We start from the raw sequence: 12,618 nt of genomic DNA on the forward strand, positions 1-12,618 counted from the left end.
TTAGTGGGTCATGACATCAGTTTAGTGGGTAGCAACCAGCATTTTTTAGTAGAATAGAATATAGTAGACTAGAAAAGAAATAGCGGTATGCAGCACACAGAATAAAGATAAGTATCTGCGCATGGAACTTTGTGCTGCTCTACGTGTGCGTGAGACAGGAGACGGTGGTGTGGCACGCACCCTGAGATGCAAAGCAAAATACGTGTTTTTCTCTGTGGGTCGCAATCAACCACGTTTTCGAGCCACTGATCTAGAACATGCTAATGGTGCAAAGCAGAGAGTAATTGCTAGTGGGATTCCCAGGAGAGAGAGATTCAATCTGTGTGTGGCTGTCAGGGATGGCTCCCCAGAGGGTGTTCAGGAGTGGGGATTGGGCCTCCAAGGAGAATAGGGGAAGGATGGGGGAGGGAAAGGAGCTGCATCAGGGTGAGAGAGGGCCTTGAGGTGGGTCCAGAACAGTCCTACTGGATCCTTCCCTAGCCTTAGCCCCTTCTAACAGCCTCAAGATGGTTATCTTAGGGGGATGACAATTCAGTCTCAACACAGAAAGGCATGTGCTGACAGCTCATCTTTTCCTCCAGCTCTTCTGTAAAATCTATCTGCCAAATAACCCATGTCTCTTTTGACCTCCTCCACAGGAGTATCAAGTTCATTCTCAAAACAGCTCACTTGACTAACAAACAAGGGACATTTTCCATTGTCAGGAAAACTCTCCAGGGAAAGCGAACTGAATGAGCTGGGATTTGGGTTCAAGTTCTGGCTCAGAAATGCATCCATCTGGTCAATGACCGTTTCTAAACTCCATTTTTGCCCATCATAAAATGAGCTCACCAGCACTACCCACCCTTTCTCCCAAACCTGCAAGCACCAGATCAGAATGATGATGGGATCAAACCTAAATTACCACGAGTGCAGACCAATTACTCTTCCTGTTGGCCAGAAGGCCCACCCTCAGGTCAAATCTCCCAAGGAATAAACACGATTTGGCAAACTTGTCATTGTTGTAGCAGATAAGAGAAGCTATTACTTTATCAGCTGGCACCAGAGTTCCTTTTAGGGAAGGAAATGTCTTTGTTTAGGAAAATACCTTGATAGGTCCCTTGGGAGGGAGGGGGGGAGGTGGAAGGTGAGGCCCTAAGGACATGGGTGGGGAGGGAAAAGACAAAGAGACAAAGAACTCTGCCTAAGACGGGAACAAGAATTTGAGGTTGAGGAAGAACAAAGAGAAAAAAAGGAAAACTAAGCAAAATGGTCAAAGACAAAAAGTAAAAACTTGGGGAAGCTGGGTTTTTTTTAAAGATTTATCTATTTTTGGGAGAGAGAGAGCGTGAGTGAGCTTGCGTGCATGAACAGGGGATGGGGAAAAGGAGAGGGAGAGAGAGAGAATCCTCAAGCAGACTCCCAGCTGAGCGTGGAGCCCAATATGGAGCTCGATCCCAGGACCTTGAGATCATAACCTGAGCTAAAGTCAAGTTGGACACTCAACCAACCAAGCCACTCTGTGGACGTTTTTTAAAAAGAGATCTCTGGGTGGCTCAGTCAGTTAAGCGTCTGACACTTAATTCCAGCTCAGATTGTGATTTCAGTGTCATGAAATCAAGCTTCACACACTGGTGTGGAGCCTGCTGAAGATTCAAGATTCTTTTATTATTTTTCTCCCTCTGTCCCTCCCTTTCCCCTCTGGCCTCTAAAATAAATAAATAAATAAATAAATAAATAAATAAATAAATAAATAAATAATCTATTTATATATTTTAGAAAGAGAGAGACAGTACAAATGGAAGGGGTAGAGGGAAAGAGAATCTCAAGTAGACTCTGTGCTGAGTTCGGAGCCCAACTCAGGGCTGGATCCCAGAACCCAGAGATCATGACCTGAACTGAAACTAAGAATCATTGCTGAGCAAAAGTACCAGTCTACCTTGTGGGACAAGTCTAAGAGGTTGGCGGAGCAGGCTACGGCCATCGTCTGTTTGCGGAGCCACGGCCTCCCTGAGGGTCAGCTGGGTGAAGAGAGCCCCTCCTGGCACAAGTGCAAGCAGGAGGCCCCTGACCAAGACCCTGGGGGTCCTGGAGCTCAGGAGCAAGCAGTGCCTGGGGAGCTGTGCAAGAAGCTCTTTGTGGCCTTGGGAAGTGGTGAAGAGAGCCCCCTGGAAGGCTGGTGACCATTGTCCCTACCTTGGTCACTCACTTCAGGAGCCCGGCCATAAGATGTCTGTGGGTATGGAGCATGAACCAGATGCCATTGGACAATTCTCTGTTCTTGACAGGAGTTAGGAGGTCCTTAACTGGGCCATCAGCCTGGAGCACCGACTAAAGGGTGTATACACCTCCTTTGGTGGGTTTGAAGAGCAAGGCCAAGTTCCCAGTGACCTCAGTATTTTCTTTGAAAATGGGAGCTTTTCAGGTGGCACCCGCTCAACCTGACATTGCTACAGTGCAATAAAGATACCCTCACCTTTAAAAACAAACAAAAAAGAAACTAAGAATCAAATGCTTAACGGACTGAGCCATCAGATGCTCAGTGTGATATATATATTTAAAATATTATATTATTATGATTTGTTATTATATATATATTTATATTTATATAAGTTTCAGTTATTATATTATTTGTTCGCTTTTTAAGAGAGATCTCTGGCTGCGATTCAACCCTCTCTCCAATGTAATCTTCAAATCGCCAATGGATGTCTATTCACAGAGCTATCTCATGGGAGCAAGGTTAGGGGGTGTGTAAGAGAAGGGGTTGTGTTCAACTTTTGGGGCCATTCTGGGATAGAGATAAAGGTGTGGCCACAATTCAGCAAAGAACTTTTTTTTTTTTAAATTTAGTTTTTTTTTTTTTTAATTTATTAATTCATACATGAGAGACACACAGAGAGAGAGGCAGAAACACAGGCAGAGGAGAAGCAGGCTCCATGCTGAGAACCCAATGCTTCCAGGACCCTGGGATCACGACCTGAGCCAAAGGCAAATGCTCAACCACTGAGCCACCCAGGCATTTTGGGATGGCTTTTTTTTTTTTTTTTAAAGATTTTGTTTATTTATCCATGAGAGACACAGACAGAGAGGCAGAGACACAGGCAGAGGGAGAAGCAGGCCCCACGCAGGGAGCCTGACGTGGGACTCGATCCCGGGTCTCCAGGATCATGCCCTGGGCTGAAGGCGGCACTAAACTGCAGAGCCACGCAGGCCGCCGAAGAAAGACACTTAGAGTCAGAGGTGACACTGTGAAATCTAAATCCAAGGAATTATCAGCAATCTTGGAGAAGGCCTGGTTTTTCCCTACCTTGTGAGGTAGACTTCAGAGCAATCACATGGAGAATGGAGGTGTTAGGATAACCCCAGTAGGTAGCTGAAACCATCAACTATCTGATTCTTATCACAAGAACCATTTTTCCAGGCTCCTCTCCGGCTGAAGTCAGTATTATTTGGCTAGTATCGATTGAACTTCAGTCATAATTTAAGATTCAACCACACAAGAGAGTACGGCAGCTTTTATCTTTTTTTCTGAACAATATATGTGCTGGGTAGTATTAATCCAATGCAGGTAAGTGATTCTTTTTTGATAATAATCTACTGCCTCCACATGCTATCTAAGATTCTTCACCACCTTAGCTCACTGAATACCAGGTCTTCCAAATAACCCTATGAAGCCAGAAAGATATGAATTACCAATTTCATGTTAACAACGAGGAAATTGGGGTGCCTGGGTGGCTCAGTGGTTGAGCGTCTGCCATTGGCTCAGGCGTGATCCTGGGGTTCAGGGACTGAGTTCCATCGGGCTCCCTTGCAGGGAGCCTGCTTCTCCCTCTGCCTGTGTCTCTGCTTCTCTCTCTACCTTTCATGAATAAATCAAAACTTTTTTAAAAAATGAGGAAATTGAGACCCAAAGAATCAAAAAAATAAAACTGGATTAGGTATGAGAAAAAATTTCAGACCTTAAGGAATGTTGGATTGAAAAAATATAAATGCATGAAAAGTCAAATAACAGCATAAATGAAATAGGAATAAATATAAAAGTAAATGTTGTAGGGGTGATTGGCTGGCTCAGTAGGTAGAGCATGTGACTCTCGATCTCAGGGTTGTGAGTTTGAGCCCCATGTCAAGTGTAGAGATTACTTTAAAAAAAAAAAAATCTTTTTTAAAAAAACCAAAACTAAAAAAAGAAAAAGTTGTAAGGAAGAACACAGTTGCTAGAAGAATGGTAGACGTCACCATGCATCCAAAATCAAAGTAGGGCCAGCTCAACCTTCTCACGACCCCACCCACTCCTTCCACCTTCATGACCTCCCAAGGCCATCATTGTCTCCACCAAGATTACCATAACAGCTTCCTCACTAGTCTCTCTGACTTCAGCCTTACTTTTTCCCCTTTTTTATTTATTTATTTATTTATTTTTTAGAGAGAGAACAAGCAAAGGGGCAGGGAAGGGTAGAGAGAGAGAGGGAGAATATTAAGCAGGCTCCACACTCAGCACAGAGCCCAGTGCAGACTCGATCTCACAACCCTGAGATCATGACCTGAGGCAAAAATCAAGAGTCTGATGACACTTAACCGACTGAGTCATCCAGGCTTATTTTTCTAATCAGGTCTCCAAACAGGATGACTTTTGTAACATACAAATATTACCCCTTCACTCCCCTTCTTGAACCTTTAGTGGCTCCCCATGGCGCTAAGCTCAAGTAGAACTCTTCGGCTTCATCTACAAATCAGTCTCTATCCCTTGCCAGCAGTTGCCTGAAAGCCTCTGCTCCTTACAGACTGCTGTATAACAAAAAAAAAAAAAAAAAAAAAAAAAAAATCTGGTCTTTGTCTCTTTTCCGGGAACAAAGCTCCTAAAACATTTGGGATTTCCTGAGTGAGAGGAGTGTCTTTTGTTATTCATAAGAAGTCCCTTCCTGTTGCACCTGCGTTTATGCTAATGAAGTGATCTAGGGTGGGGCCGCCCTAGATTGCCTCAGGATGGGGCTGGTCAGCAGAGAGACCAGGGATGAGAAGGTCAGGACCTCCAGCCCCACCCACAACCTCCTGGGAGGCTAGAGGTTAAAGTCTATAAAAACCTTGACAATGGGACACTTGGGTGGCTCAGCGATTGAACATCTGCCTTTGGCTCAGGGCGTGATCCCGTAGTCCCAGGATCGAGTCCCACATTGGGTTCCCTGCATGGAGCCTGCTTCTGCCTCTGCCTGTGTCTCTGCCTCTCTGTGTGTGTCTCTCATGAATAGATAAATAAAAAAAAAAAAAAAAAAAAAAACTTGGACAAGAGAGATGTGGTGTTGGATGAACATAGGTATTGGGAGAGTGGTGGACCTCAAGTTCATTTAGACAGAAGTTCCTGTGCTTGGGACATCTTTCTGATGTCTCCCTATGTATCTCCTCATCTGGCTGTTGATTTGTCTCCTTTATAATAAACTATCAAATGTAAGTAAGGAACCTTCCTGAGTTCTGTGTACTGATCTAGCAAATTATTGGACCCAAGGTCGTGGGAACCCCCAATTCACAGCTAGTCAGAAGTGTGGGTGATCTGAGACTTGGTAAGTGGCATCTGAATTGGGGCCTTTAGCTGTGGGGTTAGTGCTAACTCTGAGTAGTTAGTTTCAGAATCAAATTGAACACTCAGTTAGTGTTGGAGAATTGGTTGGTGTCAGAAAACATCCCAGAGATAATTGTTTTCTTTTGCTTTCCCAGTGTCCTGAACTATGTTTCCAGGCCCTCTGCCTCCTGGCTTTTGTACAAGTCATCCCTTTTCCTTGCATCACTCCTACCGAGACTCCTGGTCTGGCTAATCTCTTTTCATCCTTCATGCCTTGCTTTGATGCCACCTCCCAGGAGAGGTCCTTCCCGTCACTAGCATGTGTTAGCACCTACACCCTGCTCCTTCATAGCGTCTTTGACTTCCCCTTCCTAACAATGACTTACATGCTTGTCTTCTCCTAGAGCAAAGGTAGCTCTGTAACTCACAGACAGGTGGGCCATATCTCTCTTGCTCCCCATCATATCCGGCACTGGCCATTCTGCCTCGTGTGTCGTAGGTAGTTGAGTATATTGGGTTAAAATGAATGAACGAATGGATGTTGTAGGAATTTAGAAGAAAACAAAAAAGAAAGCAGTATAGCTTGAGATGTCAGGAAAGAGGTAGGCTAGGTCCTGAATGACAAGTGGATAAGCTTCGGCAGCTGGTCTGATACATCAGGACAAACCATGGCTCCTTCCTCCATCCCAGGGGACAACTGTGGTGTGTAGGACAGGACAGAGCACTGAACTAGGAGACAGTAAAACACATTTTTTTAGGGTGATAAAAAAGCACTGACAAAATATAGGGATTGTTTATTTGGCCCAGAGTGTGTATGCACACACATGCTATATCCAAAAAAGACAAGGTGGTGGAGAAATGCAAAAAATGAAAGGAGAAAGAATGCTATCCTGACAAATAAATAAAGCCACTTGCATCTGTCTCTCTAGGGCAAAGGTTGGCCAAGTTTGCTTGCATCTTTTACCACGCTGGGGTTTTATTTATTTTAAAACAGCTCTATCAAAAAAATAAATAAGTAAATAAATAAAACAGCTCTATCGAGGCATCATCGATATCAAAGAATTACACATATTTAACAGGTACAATTTCATGAGTTTGCACACATGTGTAAACACTCGCACTGCATCACAAACAAGGTAACGGATCTATCCATCGCCTCCCTAAGTTTCCTTACGTCCCTTAGTTTGTTTCTTTGTTTCTGATAAGAACACTTAGCATCCTGACCATTGACCAAATGTCGGTGACAAGGACAAAACCAAATAGGGAAGTTGTTGGTCCCGGGGCCCAGTGAGATGCTAGACCCCAGGAAGTGATGTAATCCGGGAAGTCACATATTTCACAGAAAGGTGCAATCCAGGAAATGGTGTTTTAGTTTCAGTCGAAAGCGCAGGAGGCCAACATCATTGCTGAGACCTTGCGTAGGGATCTGCCAAAGCAAAGGGCTCAGGGTAAGAGGCAAAACTTGGCAGGAGGTGCAGGGGCTGTGGAGGGAGAAGATGGGGCGGATGTACCACCCCCTGGAGAGGTGGTGAGCTGGGGGGGGCACTCCATCAGCATGCACATGAATGGGATGACACAGGACCAGCAAGCAGGCTTCTTCCAGGCTCCATACTAACCCACTTTCATCCTAAGGGAAGAACAGACATTTTACGTACTTCTGTGAACAGACACTGTTTTAGTTAAGTAAGGGAAATAAAGAAAAGGAGAGGAAAAAGGAAAAAGAAGCACAAACACCAAGGGGCCAGTAACAAATGTGTACCAGTGAAGATGAACCACGATGGAAAAGATCTCAAAGAAGATGAAAAACTCTGTCCACTTTTGCCGCAAAGCCCTGGGTATGACTTCCAGCTTTGGGATCCCGAGCACGGCCAGAGACTGCAGATTCATCCGGCTTCTGGATGTGTTTAGGACCCATAAACCATAACTCCAGTTCAAGGAACCCCTTCCAGGCACCTACAAGAGAGGATAGAGTGAGTTTTAGGGCAGTAAAACAGGGTCCCCAAGATACAGGCAACATCACATTCTTAAGATCAACAGGAAAATAAAAATAAAAATAAATTTAAAAAAAAGATCAACAAGGAAAGGCGAAGGTAAAATCTTTTACTCCTAAAAAAACTTTTTTTCAAATACTCCAGAAAAACTCAGAAGGATGAGAGAGAGAGAGAGAGAAGACTCAGGCAAAGGAAAGAAGGCAGGCTGCATGCCCCAAGAAGTATGGAAAGCATGACAGAAAGGAGAAGAAGCTTGCAAAATTAGGATCCCCTGCTGGGCGCTCCATCCAGAGCCAGCAGCTGACTTACAAGGCTGGAGGGTCGGAGGTCCTGAAACATGCCTCCTGCTGAGACATCAGAGCAAACTTCTTTATGAGAAGATGAAACTTTACTTTCTTTCTCAGCTTTCTGGGTACAGAGCTGATTCCTTAAAAAATTCCCTTCCAAAAAAAAAAAAAAATTCCCTTCCACCCTTCCAAGTGCTCTCTCTCCAAAACTCAAACTGTCATTTTCCCATGGCTCTCCCCCTCCCTGGAAAGCTCGAGAGCCCATCTCTCTTCCCAGCCTCAGAGAGGTGCCCAGGGGCGAGGCAGGGCTCCTGCACTCGCTGAGCTGCTGGACCCGAACTGCCTCCCTCTTGCCCTCCTGACATCCGCAGTGACACCCCCGGCCAGCCTGCCCCCAGGCCTACTCCACCACCAAGGCCTGGACCGCACCTTTCAGAAAAGGGATTCCCTTTAAAAAGGATCGCTCATAGACACACCTTGCACATCCTGATGAAAAATAATCTAATTTTCCTTTAATTTGTAAGTGTTTACAGAGAGCTTCAGATCAGCTTGGGAAGATTCCAGAGAGTAAAAACTTAGAAATGGGGGAAAGAGTTCTAAAAGTGCTAAAGAGGGGGGACGCCTGGGGGGCTCAGCTGTTGAGTATCTGCCTTTGGCTCAGGTTGTGACCCCAGGGTCCTGGATTCGAGTTCCGCATCGGGCTCCTTGCAGGGAGCCTGCTTCTCCCTCTGCCTGTGTCTCTGCCCCTCTCTCTCTGTCTCTCATGAATAAATAAATAAAATCTTTTTTTTAAAAAGTGCTAAAAAACGAAGTGAAATGATATTTAACCTATATTTTAATCATTTAAAGAACATTCTTATTTGGTAAGTGACTTTAGTAGGCAATTGTGTTGAAGTACCGCCCAGGTAATACGGTAGTGCCACTCAGGGCTATTTATCCCTGAATCCTGGTTGGTTCTTTTTTATTTTTGCTCACGGGGGCCACGTGTGCTTTAACATCCAGTCACTTTGGGTGTTTCTGATGAAGCCGGTGTAGGGATGAAGTCAAATGCCAGGAATCTGAAAATTAAATGCCTCTCTACACCAATAACAAGCTTGGTATAGGAACACACACATCCTGAAAAAAGATTCAAATAATTTGGAAGTGTATGAAGCAAAGTCCCCGTTCCCATCTGCTCTCCCACACCCAGGGGTGTTTAGAGTGAATATCCTTAACTATTTAATCATCCTTCCAGGACCTTTTAATATCTATCTGTCTATCCATCTGTCATCTGCTTGGTACATGGCATACTCACATATATCGAAACTTACTCCGGCTGTGCACACTGCCCAGCACCCTTGCTTCTAATTGTTTTTAACAAGACAATATGTTATGGGCGTACACTGAGGTTGTTATATAAAGATTTACCTCATTCATTATCATGGTCACACTGCCTCCCACAGTGTGGGTTTATAACTATATAAACTAACTGCTCTGGGAACTCTGGGCTTCTCAAATATTTTCCCACTACTTCAAAATAGTGTATTTGGGGCATCTGGGTGGCTCAGTGGATGAGCGTCTGCCCTTGGCTCAGGTCGTGATCCCGGGGTCCTGGGATCAAGTCCCGCATGGGGCTCCCTGCAAGAAACCTGCTTCGCCCTCTGCCTGTGTCTCTGCCTCTCTCTGTGTCTCTCATGAATGGATAAATAAAATCTTTAAAAAAAGAAAAAGCGTATTTGTATCAGGCTTAAGAGCACAAGACTTGTACCAGGCTGCTGGGGACTCTGCTGCTAGCATTACCCAGCCAGTGTGTCAAGTCCCTGTGTCTGTAACCCTGGGACAGCTGCCCCTACCTCGTAGTGCTACGCCCATCAGACGGGTTCGTATCTGTAAAGCACTTTGCAGGGCATTTGCCACATGCCAAGTGCTTGCTGAGTATCATCTACGCCTTTGTAGCCTGGGCTAGCATTTCTGTAGCCTGGGCTACTATTTCTGGGCTAGCGTTCTGAAGTAGAATTTAAGAGATTTGCCCAAATGCCTTTCGAGAAGTCTGATTAATTTACCCGGCCACCAGTCAGGTACAGGAATGTCACTTCTCCCTCACCTCTGTGCTGAGACTTTTCTAATTCTGTTCTCCGACTCAGATTTCAGGCCCAACCTTCTCAAACATTCCGTTTGTTTGTTTGTTTGTTTGTTTGTTTGTTTTTAAAGATTTTATTTATTTATTCATGAGAGACACACACAGAGAGAGGCAGAGCCACAGGCAGAGGGAGAAGCAGGCTCCATGCAGGGAGCCTGACGTGGGACTCCATCCCGGGACCCCGGGATCTCGACCTGAGCCAAAGGCAGACGCTCAATCATTGAACCACCCTGGTGCCCCTCAAACATTCCTGATCCATGATTTCTTTAGTATGATTCCGGTTTGAAGTGGCCTGGAAATGTAAACTTGAGCTTAGAACACCTGCCAAAATTTCAAATACCTGTACTCTTTAATCCAGCAGTGCTGATTCTGGGAACTGATGCTACAGATAGACTAACAGACTTGCCAAAGGATGTGTCTACAAGGTTATTCATTGAGGTATTGTCTGTAACAGCAATAGGCAGGAAGCTAATAGGAGACTGGTTAAATAATTGATGGCTCATCTACACAGTGGATTACTATACAGCCTTTTTTTTTTTTCTTTAGAGAGAGAGAAGCTGTTTTGAGCTGTTTTGTATCAATACAGAACAATATCCCAGATGTATTTTTAGGTGAAAATAAGAGTATAATAGATAACACTTGGATCCCACGTTTCGTCAATTCTGAGATGTGCATTTTTTCCCCACTCTGTTACATTTTTGAAATAAGGATGTGTGATAGTCAGAGACATGTCATAATTTAATTGGAATGGTTTCTTTTTCCTAGCCCATGAAATAATGATGTCTTACAGTCTGTGGCATCTTGGATCTGATGAAATACAATAGCGCTTACCAAGCCCAAGGCACCGTTCGTTTCAATCTCACGACATACCTGGGAGGATAAGTACTATTCTTTTCTACATTTTACAGGTAAGGAAATGGGATTTGACCTTGGGCAGTCTCACTCCGGAGCCCATGCCCTTAGAATCCTGACACCGTACCTCTCTGTGATGACAGCACCACGTGCCTCATGTAGAGGACTCCCTGTGTGCCAGGCCCTGCCCTAAATGCTTCCTACCTGTATGTGCTCATCTAATCCTCAATCACCATATGAGACAGATGCTAGTATTGTCTTCATTATACAGAAGAGGAAACTGAGGCACTGAGAGGTTATGAAACTTGCTTGAAGCCACACAGCTAACAGGTGGAAGAACTGGGATTTGGCTACAGAGGTCATGCTCGTAATACTCTTTATGCTGCCCTTGGTATAAAAAGAGAGGGTTATGATATATTCGTATTTGCAAAATGGCATCTTAGAAGGAATAAAAGAAGCAATTACAAGTGTATCATTAGGGTAGTAGGTGGGAGCTGAGTAACTGGGAAGGGGCTGGGAAACAAAACTTCCTATTGTATACCTTTTTCTTATTTGATTTTTGTCTCCTGTCAGTGTATGACCTGTTTGAACCAAGCACAATGACAATTTTAACTTTAAATTAATAAACCAGTGGTGGTCGTAAGTATCAATAAGATTTCTGTATCCATCTGCTCTTTTAATATCTATCTTTTAAGCCTCAGAAGGTTTTTGCTTTATTGTTATTAAAATAGCAATGGAAAAGAGATGAAACCCTCCATCAATCATGATCACATATACCATGATTCCAAGGCTTGTGTCTCATCAACACACTGCATATGTAGCTCTGTCAAGCCATGCCACTACGAGGATGGTAGTGTAAAACCCACGCACAGTTCCACCGCTCTCTCTCTCTCTTTTTTTTTTAAGATTTTATTTATTTATTTATTCATGAGAGACACAAAGAGACAGGCAGAGACATACGCAGAGGGAGAAGCAGGCTTCCTGCAGGGAGCCCAATGTGGGACTCGATCCCAGGACCCCAGGGTCACGACTTGAGCCAAAGGCAGATGCTCAACCACTGAGCCACCCAGGTGCCTCCCACCCCTCTCTTTAATGGCTGTTGTCCTGGGGTGTGAAGAGTGGAGTAGCGTGAACACCAGTTGTGTTGTGTATTGATTTCTTAAAGTTTTTAATTCTCTGTAATGTTCAATTTATAGAGCCATTGACCCACCTGACATTTTCCCCCATCATAATTCAGAGAATCTGAATCTCTTGAGTATCTAGGTTCCCCCAGAAATCCTACCTTGAAGGATGGGGGCTTGGATTGCCTTGTATTTGTAGTCCACTGTTGTGGCATCAGCTTTAAAGTGAATTTTAAGCCCAGCACCCCATTCTGATGCTACAGAGGCCTGGGTAAAAAACAGCCATCCTTCTAATGTTGATTTTTCCACATGCTATTCCAGCTCGAGGGGAAAATACCTGGGTTCTGTTTCTTTCCACATAAAGGCCTAAATAATCAGCTAATGCAATTCTAGTATTCCTAGATCAGGGTGTACTGTAGTCAGAGGACTCAGGACTCGCTGTAAATTCCCTAAGCCATCAGAAGAGACCTCAGGGAATGCCACATTTTAGAATTCTTGGTGAGGTTATAAAATGAAGAAACACCCAGATGGGGCCACAAAATTATGGCGTATTTGAAATATACACATTTTTAAGTCAGTCCTTTGACTAATTAAAAAACAAAAATGACACAATGTACTGTATTTCTGCTAATTGGAAGATAATTTCAGAATTCATAAAAACACTAACTCATAGCACAAGATCAGCAGTGTGGTCCAGTGATGGGCCACAGGTTTA

The 12,618-nt window shown here is 44.1% G+C and overlaps 1 long non-coding RNA gene across 1 annotated transcript; it reads left to right on the forward strand.

Moving 5' to 3' along the window:
- Positions 1-6,894: 6,894 nt before the first annotated feature.
- LOC140623197 (uncharacterized) lies at positions 6,895-11,723 on the forward strand. Its single transcript, XR_012022860.1, has 2 exons — positions 6,895-6,981; positions 10,696-11,723. It is a non-coding gene; the product is annotated as an uncharacterized lncRNA (long non-coding RNA).
- Positions 11,724-12,618: the final 895 nt, after the last annotated feature.

This window comes from Canis lupus, chromosome 32, assembly GCF_048164855.1.
Source record: "Canis lupus baileyi chromosome 32, mCanLup2.hap1, whole genome shotgun sequence".
Lineage (NCBI taxonomy): Eukaryota > Metazoa > Chordata > Mammalia > Carnivora > Canidae > Canis > Canis lupus.